The sequence below is a fragment of the Anticarsia gemmatalis genome, chromosome 11 (genome assembly GCF_050436995.1).
Source record: "Anticarsia gemmatalis isolate Benzon Research Colony breed Stoneville strain chromosome 11, ilAntGemm2 primary, whole genome shotgun sequence".
NCBI lineage: Eukaryota > Metazoa > Arthropoda > Insecta > Lepidoptera > Erebidae > Anticarsia > Anticarsia gemmatalis.
In genome coordinates this window covers 7,772,907-7,791,955 of record NC_134755.1, presented here as the reverse complement: position 1 = coordinate 7,791,955, position 19,049 = coordinate 7,772,907, and the positions used below count along the sequence as shown (strand labels likewise).

Genomic DNA, 19,049 nt, shown 5'->3' with positions numbered 1-19,049 from the left:
TTGCAGAGGACAAATGTAGACAATAAAAGTTTTAGTACTTAGACTTCTGATGTACTTTATAAAGTACATATGTACATATTTCAACATATTTGTGGCTATATCCGACAATGCCATAGCTTTTTGACCTTGCCGTGGTTAATGCATGGCTGCATTACCGCATTGTTCAGGTTGAAAAGGGTGCCCATAAGAGAAATGTCATGCAGCTGAGCAAATATAAGTTGGATTTAGCTTATTTCGGATAATGAAGGAAGAGATGACGACTATGAGGATGACGATGAGTACGAGGAAATAGAGTCTAAGCACAAGAGGGAGAGAGAAAGCCGTCCAAAAGCTGCTGCACATTTACTCGATCATGGAGCAAAACAGTCGCGATGTAGAAAGAGTTAATGTCATAAAAAACACTGTATTTAGCAAAAAATGTGCGGATATTTTTGTTTTACGCCAAACAAGAATAGTTTTTTCGATTTCCACCAAAACATAGAGTCGTATATTGGTAAAAGTATTCATGAAACTTGATTGATCCGTTAATTATGTTCCTAATTAACGATTAATAAGTTATTAAGAATTGTTGAAGATGAGGAAAGTTTAATTCTGATAGTTTTGTTTGAAATAAGTTTTCCTTTCGTTTTATTTTCAACTTTGTGAGACGGACATACAATTCTGACAATTAAAAACATGTTTAATTTGTATTATATTCCTATCCAAAACCCATTGTTTACCTTAAAACTAGTCTATGTCCTTCATAAATCACATAGTAATATAGTCACTTTGTCCTACATAAAGGACATAGGGAAAAACCGATTTTCCCCATGAAGGATTTTTTTAACTATTTTTCCTGTATATCATATCCTATTGTCAACGTTATACTAAAATTTCAACAGCATACTCCAAAAAAAGGTACCCTGGTAGGCAGGAGGATAGAATGTGTACTTACAGTTAGCTGACTGTCTCTTTCCGCTACTTTGTAGTTTGTAAACTGAACGGAAAAAAATAACTCTACAAAATAAATGAAAAGATAGACCCTACATTTTTTAAGCCTCTAGGTCAAGATGTAACTAAACTACTGGATATATGATTATGTCTAAGGATCTGAATTACTCGCACTTCTGTATATTTAACGAAAAACTTGCAGAACAGTATGTTGCCAACCCTATTTTCCAAACGTGCGGTCAAAGGTTATGAATAAAAAACAATCAACAGCTCGGACACGTGCAATATTTTTATAAATACAGAATTCTAAGCTTTCTTTGATTACGGTTAATATAATTGTATCGCGGCTGGTTGTGTACTGACAAACTGGATTCATGATTGTGCCCATTGTTTCGTCGGTCGGTGCGACGGTCAATTTGTTCCATTGTTACAAATATACGCATTGTAAAATGACAGCGAGTGCAAACTGAAATTTATATCCACCGATAAGGTCTCAGACAAAATTGTATCAAGAATACATTTTATTTTAATTGTTATATAGTACGGATTCGAACTGAAACAGTTTCCAAGAGAGTGTTTAGTTGTTTAATGAACTGCAATTTGCCTTATTAAACCTCTTTCACAGACATATATTACCAAATAGTCTGGGACATATAGACAAGTTCTAAAAGTAAAAAAAAACATCCTTAACGTTGAATTGCAATGGCTATTAGAATTCTAAGATTCTAGTTTCCTTAGGTCACACAAGCTGGCCCAGAAGGCTCTTTATAACAAAAGGACTCAAGACATCATTGAAGGATTTTTGGACAAAATAGAAGTATGCACATATATTTTCTCTAAGAATACGCTAGTTGCCACAGTCCTTCAGGCGTTGTTGCCAACTACCTAATTTATTGCCTGTAAATAAAATCAAAGCTCCATTTAGTACTAGAATGGGTAGTAGCATTAATTACAACATAAATTATAAGAAGAAACAGTTTCTTCTTTTTTCTCATTTGGTTGCGATAATTAAAGTTGCTGGTTCTTTGTAAAATTTTGCTGTAAAAACTAGAGAAGATAATTATTTAAATTTACATAAAGATAATGAAAGAAGAGAGGTAATTATTATTTTAATTAACGCATTAAACTAAGACTTTTGCTCTCTTTGGCTAATTGTAACCAACAATATGTTTTTTATTTGGGCGTAGATCTTTCTTTCCAAATCAACTTATCGGCGGCAAGTCTCGGCCAGTCCTTCTCAAATGCATCTGGGTCACCTTGACATCTTCGTTTGCGTCTCCTGCGTTTGCGATGACTATTCATTGGCTCCCAGTTGGTGGATATATAAACCAACCTTTCCATAAGACCATAAGGTTAAGCTAGTGCTTTATAGAAAACCTTTAAATTACTTTATAATGAAAAATAATCTCCAAAATAATGTAAATTGTGGTAATTGCACACAATTCTTAACAAATTAGTTGTGGTTGTATCAATGAAGCGGGCTGTAACGTGTAATGAATCATATCTCGTTATTCGTGGAGTGTGGACAGAGGCTCTATTATCGCCACACGTGATGAAAATAACAATTTTACATTACCGAGTCAGTTCGCGGTTTTAATTGACAATATAGCTACATCGGTGGTATTCATCAACGCAATTGCAAATAAAAGTGTTTTATTCATTGTAATTAACGAATTTTGTACGGGGTTTTGTCAGAAAATTTATGTAGAAATGTATTTTTCATTGATAAAATATGTTTTATTTTTATTGTGGAATTAATTTTAGAATACAAATAGAAACAAAGAGGACGCTTGTTTTTTGTTGTATTTAAATACGGCGTACTTAGGTTTTATCGCGTGATCAAAAGAAATCTAACATTACCGATGCAAAAGTATGTAAAATATCTACTTCCCCTGTGTAATGTGTAAGATAGTGGAACAAGTTAGTCCGTACCGGTGGCTATTACATCGAACTTCGCTGACATGAGGTTTGGCATCGAACTATGTGCCAACTCGTTTTGTTTTCAACCTTCTTACGTAACACGTAGTATAGTAACTATAGTCGACGTTACGCAATGTGGAAACTTACAGATAACCTATATAATAAAGTTACATTGTTGCTTAAAAATTATTTTGCTTTGTAGCTGTTTTATGACAAACACATTGACTATTCACATTGGCGATGTCTTGAAAAAAGGTTTGGTGCGTAGTACTCGTAACTGGCGGTCCCGTATGACAAGATGTATGTGTATTATATGTGTGAATGAGGCAAGGGAAGTTTGTATGGATCGTACCAAGTAGTGTTCTTTGGTCTCTGGCTAACCCTATTAGAATAAGGCACGATTTTATGTATGTATGTATGAATATACATTAAAATGCTTTTTACCAGCGTAAGTAATATGCGTATTATCATTCAAAAGTTACGACTCGACGTGTTTTTGCGTAAAAAAAATTTTGCATATTATTTCGTATTAGACCCTCTTATTTTTATAACTAACCAGTAGGTAACTAAAGCTAAATAAATCAAACAACAAACCCGCATTATAATATTCATGATATTAAAATTACACATTGAACACATTCAAATCATTACAGTACAATAACGAGCTGATTTGAATTTGAATAATAAAGGTAAATAAATATTTTTCATGTTATGTAACAATCATGATCAATCATATGTCTATACCTATGATTACTATTGATTAAAAAGTTGTAATTCTTGTTAAAGTTTTTAAAATCCAATCAAAGGCGAAAGCCTAAAGAAGAACTGTTTGAAAAAATATCTGAGTTCTACATTGACCTGTTAAAAAATTGTCGAAAAGGTAAACAGATCAAGACATCACAAATATACATTCTAGTTACAGTGATATCTATCACAAGTCCTTGACCGGCAATGTATAAAAACAAACCTAAGATATAATTTTTAAAACAAACAACAATAATAGAGCAACAATTCAAAGTTTCACAAACAAAACAATGCGATGAGATTTATTAAGACAAATTCAACTGCAACATGCACCGATATCTGCTGCGTAAATGAATACACGATTCGGTATTTCAGGCATTGTCCATGAAAACAAATCCGATGTTACACAAACACACGGCCTACGGTGCAGACAGATGTTTCTTTGTTATGCAAATGCATGTATGTGTCCCCTCGGCTGATGGCCGAGCTCTGTCCGTCGTACCGCTGAAGGCTATGGCTCCGTTACCTGTAACCTGCTACAAGCTAAATGGTCAATTATAGGACTAAAACGGCCACAGCCACTCGACACAAAGCCACGTATAAATTCGTATTGAGTCGATTCTATTGTTCGTCGACTCGTCGTATTCACCTATCAGATTAATAGACTTAAGAACATTTAAGCCTCTTAAGTATGTGCTTACAAGAAAACACATTGCTAACTTATAAATTTGGTGTTGCGGTTTCTGCGCATTAAACACACTTGAAAAGCGAGGATATCCTGTATAAACTGGATCTTGTCCAAAATAATTTTTGTTACACCTTGAAAAAGAAACAGCTGATGGTAATTTATCTTGAATTTTGAAATGTCATCTGCAACGGCGGCAGTTGTCACGTCTTCACTTCTATCTATTTTAAAGAATTTATAAGCTTGCGTGTCACGTAGATATTATATCTACATTTAATTAAGAAGAGTCAGAAAGGGAGACTCGCCAACTAATATAGCGGTATGCTAATGAATTCATCCCTAGTTATAATGAATTCTTTTCTTGTAAAATGTAGATTCACTTACATTATTGACTTTCTTAGTTAGTAATAATTAATTTAGCCAGGTAATAAGAAATTGCCTTCCTAGATGTAATTACAGAAAATTACTGAGGCGTTAATGAACCAATCTACACCTCATAGTTGGCTTTGTGCTAATATAGATTGATTCAAATAATCAATTACTCGGACCGAGTATAGTCAATCACAAGAGTATGTTAATGCTAGGAAAATTAATTTATCCAGGTATATTGGTGCACAATACAATCTGTTACGTAATACAACGGCATTTGCCCCGGGTAGCATGCGTCCTGTGACATGCAAATCTTGGTGATAGTATTAAATCGGATAGACGGAAGTGTGCGGGCGACTCGATACTGTTAAATTGATGTAACTGGCTGAAGTACGTGGGGCGAATGGTGATACCATCCTATATACACAACTGGTCATCACAGCTTTGTTAATTCTATTGCAAATTCCTTTGTAGCGCGACCCCGATTGCGACAAACGAACTGGGGGCGGCACTTAGTAACACACGATATTTTATTAGATACACTGCTTCATTTAGATACAAATGTCCACTGGACGGAGTAGATAGTCGTGATTAATTCTATTCTGATTTATTTACGTGGTTGGTTTACTTTATAAAGGTTTTAAATCTCTTCAACAACCTTTGAAAGACACTGTGCTGGGAAATAAGCATTAGTATAGGTTGGGATACAGGTTCCAGGTCTCTACATGGTATCTACATACTTAATTATCTGTAAACTTGACTATTCTTAGATGCATGAAATAGTAGATTGTTATATTTTTTCTAAACGGAACCATTTTCTTCAAATTGGTCTGTAGTGAGTACCTGCACTTCCCTATTAGACTGATATTATCGCGTTGCAATCAAACGTAAACGGATTTATTTTGATAACGGCGTAGCAATTCGGATTACACCAGTTTGTGGTAATCCGTTATTCTCACGTAACTTTCAATATAACTGTTTAAATGCAGGTAAGCTTTTGTATTGGAATTACTTAAAAAAAAATTAAACTCTTTACACCCTATTGACGGACAGCAGGCAAGTCAATCGATAAGAATTGTTAACATACATACAACAATTTCTTTTCTTATTGTTTTAGTTAATTTTCTATCGCGTAATATTAAGCGAGGATTAAGTTGTCAACTTCACCACCAGAGTCTGACCGAAACATCAATTGAATCAAGGTAATTACCGGGATAATCCCCTTGTAAAACTAGTTATTGGACGTATAAATAGGTGCTAACGCATAGAACGAATCACTAAACTAGTGCAACTAATATTTCAATCAGCAAGGGAAGTTTGTCTGCGGCTATCAGAACGTGTTACGTGCGTAATGGCTCTGATACAATTTCACTCTCAAGAGCCTGTGCTGTGACTATCAATCATTGAACGGTCACAATTTATGTATGGCCTAAGATATAAGATATGGTTATAATTAACGAGATGTGTCAACTCGACGTATAACAAACTGTTCCTTTGCAAGGTTACCTTAACGTTATCAAATGCGTAGGAGATAGTCGTTGTTTTGAAGGCTTTGTATCTCAATGACGACGAATCTATTTGTTAATGGTCATCTATAAAAGTAGATACAGCTACAAATATGAACGAAATAATTAAATATTACTTAGATCCACGTGCATAGGTAGCGCAGTTGTTAAGGTGGTCACCACGCCAGTACCATTGCGTCGAGAGGGTTCGATTTCCACACGGAACAATTATTTGTACGATCCGCAAATAGTTGTTTCTCTCTGTTTGTACTTTGTGTCCATTGTTTGTATGTTTGTAAAAGTCCCTGCAACAGTTAGGGCGAGATTGTGATCTGATCTAATCTTACAATGTTTGAGGGACCGCGGCGCACCCTGGAAGCAGCTAGGTTCGGTAACGCAGAACCTAGGCTGACTAATCCTCTCACCACAATGGTACTCTCAAACTCTAGGCAAAACACCCCGCCTCTACCTCCAGATACCAATGACTCGTCTCAGAGTCAAAACGGCCCTTCTGAGGGCCAAAACAGGTTTTTACACCCTCAAAACCATACCTCACGGCGTCAACATGGTACGCCAAATCCATTTCAACCCACAGTAACTGTCGTGTCTATAAATATTGAAGGTTTCTCTCTAGAGAAATCTAAAATCCTCACAACGCTGTGCAAAAACATGCTATGTGACATTCTGTGCGTTCAAGAAACTCATAGGGGTCCAGAACAAAGTAGACCAATGATACAAGGGATGTCACTAATAGCTGAAATCCCTCACGCAAAACACGGCAGTGCAATATTTGCAAATCCGTCACTTGCAATACAATCAGTGTCATGCAGCGATGAAAACGAAATTGAGATAATCACAGTCGATATCGGGAATTGCACCGTCACTTCAATTTACAAACCACCAAATATCCCCTTTTTATTTACCAGTACAGCAAATTTCAACAACCACCCCATAAAAATTATCACTGGAGATTTTAATAGTCACAGCTCAGCTTGGGGCTACGCTGAAACGAACCCGGACGGTGTTGCTGTTGAAACATGGGCAGAAAGTATGGACTTTGCACTCATCCATGACCCTAAACTCCCGTCATCTTTTAATAGTAGGAGATGGCAACGAGGCTACAACCCTGATCTGATTTTTGTTAGTAACATTATCAGTCAGCTTTGTGAAAAAACCGTTTCTGGGCCTATCCCACACACCCAACACCGGCCGATAGTCTGCCGAATCCAAGCTGCTGTTAAACCTTCTACCGTACCCTTCCGCCGTCGTTTTAACTTCCACAAAGCTAACTGGGAGCTTTTCTCAGATACTGTAGATTCAAAATTAGCTGACTTACTTCCTATACCCAACAATTACGATCAATTTGTAGATATTGTCTGGAAAACCTCCCGTAAGTGTATCCCTCGAGGCTGTCGTACACCCTATATACCCGGCTTAAATGGTGACTCTGCAAAATTGCTTTCCCACTACCAATCTCTCTACGAGAAGGACCCCTTCTCGGAGGAGACGCTCTCGACAGGAGAGGAGTTGATGCGCTTGGTAAGCGAGAGCCGCAAGCAGAGTTGGATGAGGCTTGTTGATAGCGTCGATATGACCCACAACAGCAAAAAAGCCTGGTCCACTATCAGAAAACTCGCGGGAGATCCACCAAAGCCCATAAACCCTGGAAAGGTAACGGCAAATCAAATTGCCCACCAACTATTGTTGAACGGAAAACCACCGCAACGACTGACCAGAACCAAAACACCAACTACTAGCACGGAAAATGATAACCATAGCAACATTAGCAAACCATTCACATTAAATGAAATAATCACTGGCATACACTCACTAAAATATGGTAAAGCTGCTGGTATAGATGACATAACAACAGAACAAATTAAACACCTGGGCCCCGTGGCGACATCATGGCTTTTGGATATGTTCAACTCATGCCTGAAAGACTTAAAGATCCCAAAACTGTGGAGACGAACTAAAGTCATTGCACTCATTAAGCCCGGCAAATGCCCATCGGACCCAAAAAGCTATCGTCCCATTTCCTTGTTATGTCACACATACAAGCTTTTCGAAAGAATGTTACTAAATCGCCTCACCCCCATCCTAGAACCAACACTGATACCGGAGCAAGCCGGTTTTCGTCCAGGCAAATCTTGCACAAGCCAAACCCTCAATCTGGTACAACACATTGAGGATGGCTTTGAAACTAAAAACGTAACGGGGGTCGTCTTCGTCGACTTGACCGCTGCGTATGATACCGTCAACGTAAGAAAACTACTGGGGAAAGCTTATACTTTGACCGGTGATTTAGGCTTTATCAATATACTGCGGGAAGTTCTAAGCAATAGGCGATTTCAGGTGCACATAAATAATAACAAAAGCAGATGGCGTGTTCAAAAAAATGGGCTCCCACAAGGAAGTGTTCTGGCTCCTGCACTCTTCAATATTTATACAAATGACCAACCCAAAACGCCAGGTACCAAACGCTATATTTACGCAGACGACCTTGCACTAGCAGCCCAGACGCCGAGCTTTGAAGAGTCCGAAGCACTACTCACACTAGCACTGGATAGACTTGGCGACTACTACGATGCCAACGCTCTAAAGCCAAATCCATCCAAGACACAAGCATGCGTATTCCATCTGCGTAACCGTGAGGCAAAAAGGACTCTCAATGTATCGTGGCGAGGTGTAAACATAGAACACTGCAATCATCCGCGCTACCTGGGCATCTACTTGGACCGTGCTCTGACTTTTAGGGCTCACTGCTATAACACAAAGCAGAAAGTCGGAGCTCGAAACAACCTGCTGCGACGTCTCACATCATCGTCCTGGGGGGCAGCGCCACATGTACTCCGAACCACAGGTCTCGCACTTTCCTTCTCGGCTGGAGAATATGCGTGCCCTGTGTGGCACCGCTCCGCCCATGCCAAAGAAGTCGATACAGCTCTTAATGAGACATGTCGCATAATAACGGGCTGCCTTAAACCAACACCGCTCCACTTACTCTACCCCCTAGCAGGTATAGCTCCACCCGAAATACGTCGCGAAGTAGCTTGTGCAGTGGAGAAACGTAAACAAGAGACAGACACTCGCCACCCACTGTATAACTACGAAATGTGTCGCGCACGACTTAAAAGCCGGAGAAGTTTTTTAAGAACTGGATCTACGGACGTAACCCCACGAGTGGCTAGAGAGAGCATGTGGACTAATAAACATCCAGTACCTGCCGACTTCCCTAAACCAGCAGAGATTTTACCTCCGGGACATCAACTGCCCTGGCCAACCTGGAGATCATTAAATCGCCTGAGATCCCAGGTTGGCCGGTGCAGAGAAAATATGGCAAAGTGGGGCTTCTCTGACTCGTCTTCAAAGGGCTGCGACTGTGGGGCTCCCTCCCAGACAATGGCACACCTGCTCTCCTGCCCTAAGTGCCCGTACAACTGTACCAAGAAGGACTTATCCGAGGCAAGCCATGACGCCATTGCCGTTGCCGACTTTTGGTCGAAACACATCTGAATATATATCTAATTATTATTATAACATATATATGTATATATATATTTACATAATAATACATATACTCGTATTTATTTACTGTTTATATAAAACTGGAGGTACCTAAAAAATAAAAAAACCATTGACACGAAGAAGAAGAAGAGGGAAGCTGTGAATAAATAAGGCAATAGTTTAGTTCCATTTTCTAGCTTCATAATATATGTTACATAAATCATACAACGTTTACTAAAATCTGCATTTTCAATGGAAAACAAATAAAGTTATTTACGACATACGCCTGTCTAACCTTTCAGGAAAATTCAGGCTCATACAGTGTACATATTTTATGGAACACAGATTTTTGTAAACTTTAAAACCAGTTCATATTATTATAACAATGCCAGATAAGCTTTTTATCAGGCTCAATTGCTTTTTTTACAGAATGTGAGTAGTATTTTTTTTATCTTCATCTGTTAGCTCTATAAACATTTTGTTTTCCATGTCTTGTGAACAACACTGAACTTGTATGACATCGACAACTACGAAAAGTCATAACATAGATCGCAATATTAATTTAATTTATTTATTTGTATCATAAAACCTACACTATCACTACACCAGCTAGTATTGGTTGATAATATTTATTAATAAGGTATCATGTTTAAAAAAAAACAATGTTAAAGTGATTTTGCCTTAATTTAAATAATAGCCGTGATTCAATGATCAAATTCAAATTGAACACTGTTACGCGAGGTGATAAATTGACATGTTTTTCAGATATTTTTACAAAGTTTCAGTTGGTAGAAAGGTCAATTTTATTATGCTTGATATGATTTCTTCTATTCAGCAATTATATAATTTGTGTATTTCTACTGTACAAAAAATTCAAGATGTTTAATTTTTCTTTTATAAAAATTACAGTTCTCAGAAAACATTGTTCAAAGAACAATCATAAGACCTTTAAGTACTGAGAACATGATAACATTGAATACCACCTACGCACTACTTAGCGCTATTGTGCGATGTGACAATCTTTTCACATTCATCTTACGCCTCTAATGTCCTATCAATACTTTTAAAAAGCCGATAAAAGTAAACACAAAAGCTCCTTTGTATCCTTTGTTGTTTACATATACCTTCTTAGTGACTTGTAGACGTGCTTTATAAACTTGATACAGTCGTGTTGATAAGTAGCTCAACAAAGTTTAACTGTAATGAAAATAAAGAGACCACCTGTTCGTGTTGTCGTGAAAGTGTTCTCATAGGTAATAGTTTAGACGATAACAAGTGTATCAGTTCTCTCTTTCACCCAACTGATTTATGTTAGAAAACACACCATTTGTAACGAAAATTTACAAAATAATGTCTAAACTTTTTATCTGTTTGTTTCAGATAACGTTCGAGGAAAACTCCATTGCTAACGTAAGGATACTTTAGGATACATATCTGTTACCTACTACTCACTCACACAAACACATTCTTGGTACACTATCAACTAGATTTCGTTAGGTTTACAAAACTATACTGAAGCACACAAAACTACTTTTCATTCAAACTATGCGGAAACATCGCAAACAAACGCCGACTTCAACTTTAAGCGCGGACGTTACGTCACTGAAGGGAAACTCCGACACGTAAGCCTACCCATACAGCAGCAGCCAAACTGTCTTACATCAACACACCTCCACCCGCTGACCGTACCGAATCTGAAATACTCATTCGCACACTGATTTCATTTTATACTTGTGTGAGTTAAACGAGAGCTCTCTAGGTGGCATGCTCGCCTGGTACTCGATGTAACGAAGAGGTGGCACAATTGCGCCAAGTGCCTCTTGTATCTGTTACGTTGAACGCAACCGCACACACACGCACACTAACACACCGACACAGATCCTAATTCATGGCACTTGAATGAGTACTTCGCAAATTCGCAGGGTAATTAGCCGGCATACCAAAATTAATAAGCCCGCAGCCAACGTAAATCGGTGCTGATTGGTTGCGAACGCTGAAGAGGGACGGATGAATTTAACTACAAAGGGTGAGTTCAACTACTGAATACTATAATTTTCAGCAAGTTTGCGAGTGTTACAAACTAATAAAGTTTATAGAACCCGCGACCCAATAACAAAAACCTAAAAAGGTTATTAAAAAAATTGTGACTACTTAAAATAATAATATAAGAAGCTAGGCCACCGCAGTTTTTAAAACAATATTAAATGACGCTCACAAATATGTAATCTGGGGGCACGGAAGTGCCCCCGCAAGTCGAGCAAAAAAAAAGCGGCACGGCCGTAACATCCTTTTCTCGAAGCAATTCGGGCTATTTTTGACACCCCTATAATTTCGTTGTGGATAAAACAAGAAGCCTGGATTTTCAGCAACTAATCAGTCATTGTATAAACACGGTATATTTAAAATTTCAGTCAATTTGAACCAGTAGTTTAAGAATGACAACTTGTTAAAATTTTGAATTTTGTCACTCACTGATTCACTGACTCACTGACTCACCGATCATCAAAAGTCTAAGGTACTTCTAGCAGACTTAGAAGCTTAAAATTTAGAAAACAAATAGGGTTTAGTGTTTTAATCATGAGAAAAATTTAATATTTTCTAATTTCGGTCCAGTTTTCTAAATACACCAACTGCAACAATAACTTTGTAATCCCATATAAATGTATAAGATTACAAGGTTACATTTGCAGTTAATGAATTATTATTACTGTAGAAAATAAAATAAATAGGTGTAAATAGGTACCTACTATATGAGGCATAACGGGAAGGGGTATAGGGTGGGTAAGGGTGTTTAGCCCATGAAACTGAACAACATACCCATAGGAAAATATCTTCTATTATGAAAAAAAAACGTCTTTCCATACAAATTGGACTTATGTTCGCTCTACAAAAAGAAGTGAGATGCCATCAAAAACATTCTGTAAAAACTTCAAGTCTCGCCGTAAAAAGTTGTGAGATCTATATAATACCAAGTCGATTAATCTATTTAGTCTCTACATAAAGGACCTTCTGTCTTAAGTTATTACGTATGTTATTATCATGCCAATTAAAAAAAAATACCTTTAAAACAAATAGATCGACTTGGTCATCGCAAGAAAACACAAATTCGCCATTAACGTTTCAGGAGCATTAACTTCTCGTCGTGCTGTGTAGTGATAGAAACTAATAATCAAATCATGCGATGGCCAGGTCGGTCTATTTGTTTTAGAGGTATTTTTTTTTTAAATTGGCATGATAATAACATACGTAATAACTTAAGACAGAAGGTCCTTTATGTAGAGACTAAATAGATTAATCGACTTGGTATTATATAGATCTCACAACTTTTTACGGCGAGACTTGAAGTTTTTACAGAATGTTTTTGATGGCATTAAAATATTAAGATAAAACAAAAAAATACATTGGAGTAAAAAATCTGAATAGTGATAAATAAAAGCCTTAACCTGAAGCCTGTATGAAGTAAATAGCAAAAAACCTCACCTTGACCTGCCTTGACGGAAGGTCTTATTGGAAAAAATCTTGGTCTTCATATTTTTATACAGGATATTAGTTTTACGTAACTCAAACGAGAATAGTGTAGAATGTTATTTAATAACATATATTTATGACACGTTATTATGAAAGTATCGTCGTATATTGTAAAAGCTATTATTTTTTTAATTGACTTCTATTGGACTATATTTTTTATGAACTAATAGATATATCTAATACGATATTTAAATACTTAATGGTTAAATCGCCACAGAGAAACATATACCCGAAGGAAAAAACATAAGATTTTCTCGTTTGTTGCCTTTTCGGACGAATGATGAACTACGGCTCGAGTCCACCACTCTGACGAAAAACGGAAGATAAGCAATAAAAATTGATAAGGTATAACTACTCCTAATAGAAAACTACACGTTGAAGCTATTAACAAAATTGGTTCATAAATTATTAAGATTGACGACCACTATATTTTCAGAATTGATTCGTGTAACAAATACTTACTTTTGGCAATTTCCCAGCATGAAAGCTGCTGAGGCACACCAGAAATACCAATCCTTTAATTACCGATTTTGGTCATTCAATAACAATAAATATAATTGATGAAAAACGATACCGATAATTAAATACAATACAACGTAGGCACTTATTGAACAATTAAACAATAAAATCTACAAAATTGTAAAGAACGAATAAGCACTTTATATTAATATTTCACAAGTAATTAACGATCAAATTCAGCGTGTATCATACGTCAATAAGCAGTTATTTAATAGGGAGAATATTGATGGGACCGCATGCCCGTCGGACCAACGGGCTGTAAGTGCACTTTACAAGATTTGTCACGAACGAACGAACAACCTCCAACAATACTGACGCTCTACAGTTTTACACCTACACTGTTATCACTATTAGAACAAATACTAGGTATTCTAGGTTAAACAGTAGAAGTTTTTCCTAAGATATAACTTTAAAACGTTATGTTATGTGCTTAACCGAATTCTCAATTTAACGAATAAAAGAATATTACAATAAGTTTAAAATCAAGTACCTTAATATTAAGCAAGCAAGTACTTTATCACGTTTAGGTACGAACTAAGAATTTTACTTTAGAAGAAAAAACATCAGACTTCTTTAGAACGTTTTTTTATAGAACGGGATTAGATTTTATTTTTCTCGCTACTTCGTAGAATTTCCAGGTATTGTAGGTATCCCTTTTCCTCTGACAGCAGTTCGGCTCTTAGTTTAAATATGTTGTACTTACTATTATTGCTTTCAACTAGGTAATCTCCTGTCTATAATCACATTTTTTCTAGTTGCGTGACTAGTAAACTCAAGGAAACTAATTCAGAATGTTATAAAAAGCGCTGAAATTAAAGCATTCGATTGAATCGTTGTAAGTTTTGATTTTATTTGTCTTAACTAAATATTCAATGCATTTGCGGAGTTCAGGGAAATGCAAGGGGTTGAGGGAATAACAGGCAAACGGCCACTTTTCCCCAGTTCCTCGGTCGGTTACGCCGCTTGCCGCTGCGGCACGCTTTCATAGAAAGAAATGAAGAAATGTTTTATTTACCCAGGTTTTGTCCTTCGAATTCAAACAAACCTTGATACCCTGGTTTCATTTCATATATTTTTGAGTCGCACCCATAAAAGTCATCCTTGGCGTGTATTTGTACAAGTACTAAAAACTCTACCAAAGAGAAGGAGACATATCAACTAGTATTCTAGATTCAGAATATGTTTACCTATATGGCAATGTTCCACTATTTCCTTACTGCATTCTCGAAAGTACGCATATCTCCAAAACTTTAAAACTGCAAGCATCACTAAAACTAAGTAGCTGGATATTAAACATTAAACTATTCCTTGGCATATAATACAGACAATACAGTGGTATTTTTATATTGGACTGTGAGTAGACGCCAGTAGTACTTGCGCAGGCGATTCCGTACGACAAGTTACGTTCAGAAACGCACGCAGTGACGAGCTCATTGCCCACTTTGTCGCTATGAAAAATTCATGAGAGGAAAAATCCTTGTGGTCCCAAGTTCCAACGGTGAATATTGTCGTGCAATGTGTGCCTGTTGGTTTATAACAATATACAAGAAAGCAGAACGAATATTGAAAAGAAACTAAATTGTAAATATTTATTCCTTTGTCTTTACAAGCAAATGTAACTACCATATCAAAATCATATCATGATACATTCATATCAACTAGAAATTAAATTAGAAATGTGTGCACTGATAAACGTTGTGTTCCTTGAAAGGAACACAGGCGCTCATCCTCAAACGAGGTCAACGCTGGAAGCACATATTACAAACACAATAATTAAATTTAAATCTTGCCAATATTACACTAAGGATGACCTATATTAACATGTCAGCTTGAAATAACTGTGTTACGAGATTTATCGAAAAACGTGTAATACAAATATAAGAAAATAATAGGCATATAAGTGTCATTGTACTGAACCACTATTAAGTAAAGCTCGTACTCGTAAAGCACTACTAAGTAAAGCGGCCATTTATTATTTCTTTCCTATTTTAAAGTCCCCAATACTTAAAAAAGGAACGAAATAATAAATTGAAACTAAAATACAATTTAAAAATTCTCTACGTACATTTTTACTTAAAGATATTTCGTTGCCGGATTGCTGTTATCGAAGATATCTTAGTAATATCTTTAAATACTTATATTATATAAGTAAGTAATCTAACTTATATAAAGATTTCGACGGATTCTCCTTAAAACACATATGTAAACGTGATTTCTAAAAAAAAGGAATAACCGTATTAACAGTCCTTAAAAAATAATTTAAAACAAACTCCATCAGTAAAAAATATACGTAATAACACGCACGAACTTGCAAAAAGTCTTTCACTAATACATATTTATTTTACAGGATGACGCTTGCGAATCAACGAACTGCGACGCGAATGCCCTACTTACATCAGTTAACACAAATCACAACACGATTACATGCATACAAATATGACATTACATACGCAAACAACCACAGACATAGAACACGAGTAAGGTAACATTTTAAAATATAAGAAAATGAAAATTTTTCTACCAGGAATTTCAAAGAATGTTTTTCAAGAGCCAAGGTAAAAAGGTGTGGATTTGTAATTATATTTTTTTGGCGAAATAGTTGAGAAGTTTTCATTTTTTTTAAAGTAATTTGTAAGCTGTGATAAAATATATACTTTTAAGTAAAGTAAAAAAAAACATAGTTCAGAAGTGAAGTTTTTGGTTGTTTGAAACTTTTGTTGAGAAAGTCAGAAAATTGTACAGGCAGCGTAACTCCATCTATCGGGAAATTTCAGAAGTGCGCGCTGCATGAATGAAATGTTTGCGTATAGAGGAATAAACTACCGCTTGTTTAAAAACAAATGAAAGCGACCAAATGTTAAACTAATTTTTAGTTAATTATTTAGTTGCTTTTTTTAATAATACAAAAGTTGTTTTATTACAGCTGTACAAAGAACTAAAAACAATACCAGTCTACTTTACGGAGACATGACGAAAACCGAAAAGCGGAAAGATTTCAGTTATTTTAATATCATAGCTAAGTGACAAACGACGTCATTATGATAATAGTCGTATTAAACTGATAACCCCTTGCAGAGAATGCGATATATGACCTATAACTTTGTTTAAATTACTCACGCTCGCACCCTATAATCTGTTAATGTTTTCCTTATTATTGTCGATAGCTTATATTTTTTTTTAAACACCTATCATATCTAGGGATGCAATGATAGACAGACTTTTCACCGACAAATTAGTTCTACGTATGGATCGAACCTATTGGAATAAGTCGGGAACATTACCAAACTTTTTAATTCTATTGAGGAAATCCTCTTTACGAGGTTGACATGGTCGCTTCTATTGTACCAAGTCCTGTCTAAAGAAAATAAAAAAATAAATGATAGGTCTTTTTCGACCTTAAAACAACTAAATGTGTTCCCCTATTTTTGTCCTAATTCATCTTATAACTTGGTAGACATACTAGACATTGACCAGTAATTGAAAACAATAGCTACTAATGTAAAAGATTCCTCTCAGATTAACAATTAAGGTCTAATAGTCTAGCCGCTAGCCAGGCGACGTTTTGTAGACCAATTAAAGGAGCCATTGACGCTTTGACCATGATACTAAATGCTACATTTGTGTATCATTGCAACAAAAATACAAGACACATTTACCAACTATGTTTTAAATACTTACACAAGTTGACGACAAAGTTAACTATCTTACTTTAAAAAAGATTGACAATCAACTTTATTTGTTATTCGCACTAGTTTATCCCTAGTTTCTCTGTATTGTCTAAATGTTTCATAATCATATATTATTTGTAGGTACAGAGAGCAAGAAGTAAAGTTAACTCGAACACGCATTTTACCTGAAAATGCTTATTATACATTAAATAAGTAAGAGATCAAATAAAATAACAAGCTATAAATGGCAAGCCGCATCACGTCAGAAAAAAACCAGTGATTCATGCATTTTGAATGATATCTACGGATAATTAATGTACATTAAGTCATTCAATGTCTTATCTTAGCACTACTTTTTATAAGTACCAAATGATAATTAACAGTAAATAGGATCTTTAAATTGCTACAATTTAACGGTATTTTATTTTGTTTGTATATTTTTTTAATGCAGATTAGGAACCTACTATCAAAAGACACAATAAAATAACGCACGTAAGATAAAACTACTATATTACTATTACATTATTTTCACACACACAACACACAAACACGTACATGACAAATGGCATAGCGAATGTTTATAATTTAGGTGAAACAGCATCCAAACAACAACTGAAAAATGGAAGATATGAAAATTTGGCGTGACAAGTTGTCCTGGGAAAACTCTACCTTTCCGCTGAGCGCTTCTTGCTGTTGCGAATCAGACATGTTAACTTCTATCTTGAACCGGTAAGTTTATAGTTTTAATTGAAATAGGTAATCATGAAGCCAGCTACGTCCAAGTATGATTCTCAATTAATATCTACGCACCAAACTTCTCATGAGGATTAAGACGGAAGTAAGACGCATACAAATTAATCTTATCTAGAATAGAATTAGTGCGACTTGAGACTACCTTGGCTTCATGATAAATAGGACGAACTAGTATTAAGTCTACAAATACCGGTTCCGAACGAGCTAGAACTGGACTCCCTTAAACACCGTCCTCCAAAGTATATAGGAAGTTTGATTGGCTGTGATATAAAAAATGTGTCGCGCCGAGTTGTCGCGTCGGTGCCACGTGCCCGACCTGATGAACACAAGTCGGTGTTATTTGCCGCATAATTTACATAGAGATAGATCAGCGTCCCGTGGGCCGTGCACCCGTTGAATTTCTATTGTTTAGATTGGAAAACTAAGTGCGCCAATGGTCGACTTTCCTCTCACGTCATTATTAGATCGCAGGTGTTGACGTGACAAACATAGCTCGCTGGTAACGAACACCCTAGGAATATTAACACCGTAATCTTCTCTCTTGTCTGATACTCGGTACTGAATGCAGATAATAGTATCTATAAAAACTAATTACATAAATAACAGAGTGTCAGTAGCACTTGATGTACAATCCAGATAAAGATGGTGCCAGCCTAGATGGCGATAGGGTTGAGAACGAATCGATTACCTAATGGCGCTATGTGACCACCCGGCCCCGTGGAGATTGACTCATTTGCACTGCATTACATTACGGAGTGACACGGACAGCCACTCTCATCATCGCGGTAATGAACAGATTGTTGTTCCCAACACTCGACTGCAAAATTCCATTTCAATTGCTAGATACGTTTCTATTAAATCTTACAGCTCTGAGCTCACACGTGCCGTTATATGAACACGAATCATTTGGCTAGAGCTATA

The 19,049-nt window shown here is 36.2% G+C and overlaps 1 protein-coding gene across 1 annotated transcript in view; it reads left to right on the top strand.

Moving 5' to 3' along the window:
- Positions 1-19,049, top strand: part of fru (sex determination protein fruitless) — a 73,077-nt gene that overhangs the window by 32,518 nt on the left and 21,510 nt on the right. Inside the window, exons 2-4 of the mRNA XM_076119939.1 lie at positions 11,041-11,070; positions 11,583-11,686; positions 16,055-18,104. The gene's annotated coding sequence lies outside the window, so the exon portion shown is untranslated. The remainder of the gene's footprint in view (positions 1-11,040; positions 11,071-11,582; positions 11,687-16,054; positions 18,105-19,049) is intronic.